At 36.7% G+C, this 553-nt stretch overlaps 1 protein-coding gene across 1 annotated transcript in view; it reads right to left on the bottom strand.

Moving 5' to 3' along the window:
• LOC128249916 (protein sister of odd and bowel-like) overlaps positions 1 to 553 on the bottom strand; it is a 72,346-nt gene that overhangs the window by 26,221 nt on the left and 45,572 nt on the right. The gene's annotated exons all lie outside the window — the stretch shown is intronic.

The following is a 553-nucleotide window of genomic DNA, read 5'->3' as shown; positions in this document are numbered from 1 at the left end:
TATATATATATATATACACACATGTATATATGTATGTATACATACGCGCCGACAAACTCACACAAACACACACATATTTATGTGCGTGTGTTTGCATGTGTATGTGTGTACGCATATGTATATGTAACTGTGTGTATGTAAGTGTATATTGTAGGACGGGCACAAGTAGTTCTGCAAACCTCATTAATTTAATCAATGAAAACATATCTATTTTGTATTATTCAGAAATTTGCCGTAAACTGGGCTTATTTCTGTCGTAAACACGCAGACATATATAAGTATAAACACACACACACACACTCAAATGACATGTAATATAATATAATATATGTAAGCGTGTACGTGTGTGCATATGTGTGTGTGTGTATGAATGTGTTTTCACGAGGTATAAATGTATGTATGTATGTGTGCCAACGTGCGTATCTCTGTATATGTTTGTGCTTGGTTGTCTGTGGTGCGTGCACCTGCGTTTTATCGAAGTTGAGCGAATTTACTTGTGTGTGTGTGTGTGTGTGTGTGTGTGTGTGTGTGTGTGTGTGTGTGTGTGTGTGTG

The sequence above is a fragment of the Octopus bimaculoides genome, chromosome 18 (assembly GCF_001194135.2).
Source record: "Octopus bimaculoides isolate UCB-OBI-ISO-001 chromosome 18, ASM119413v2, whole genome shotgun sequence".
NCBI classification, from domain to species: domain Eukaryota; kingdom Metazoa; phylum Mollusca; class Cephalopoda; order Octopoda; family Octopodidae; genus Octopus; species Octopus bimaculoides.
The sequence above is the reverse complement of the archived record's forward strand: the minus strand, read 5'-3'. Positions and strand labels throughout refer to the sequence as shown.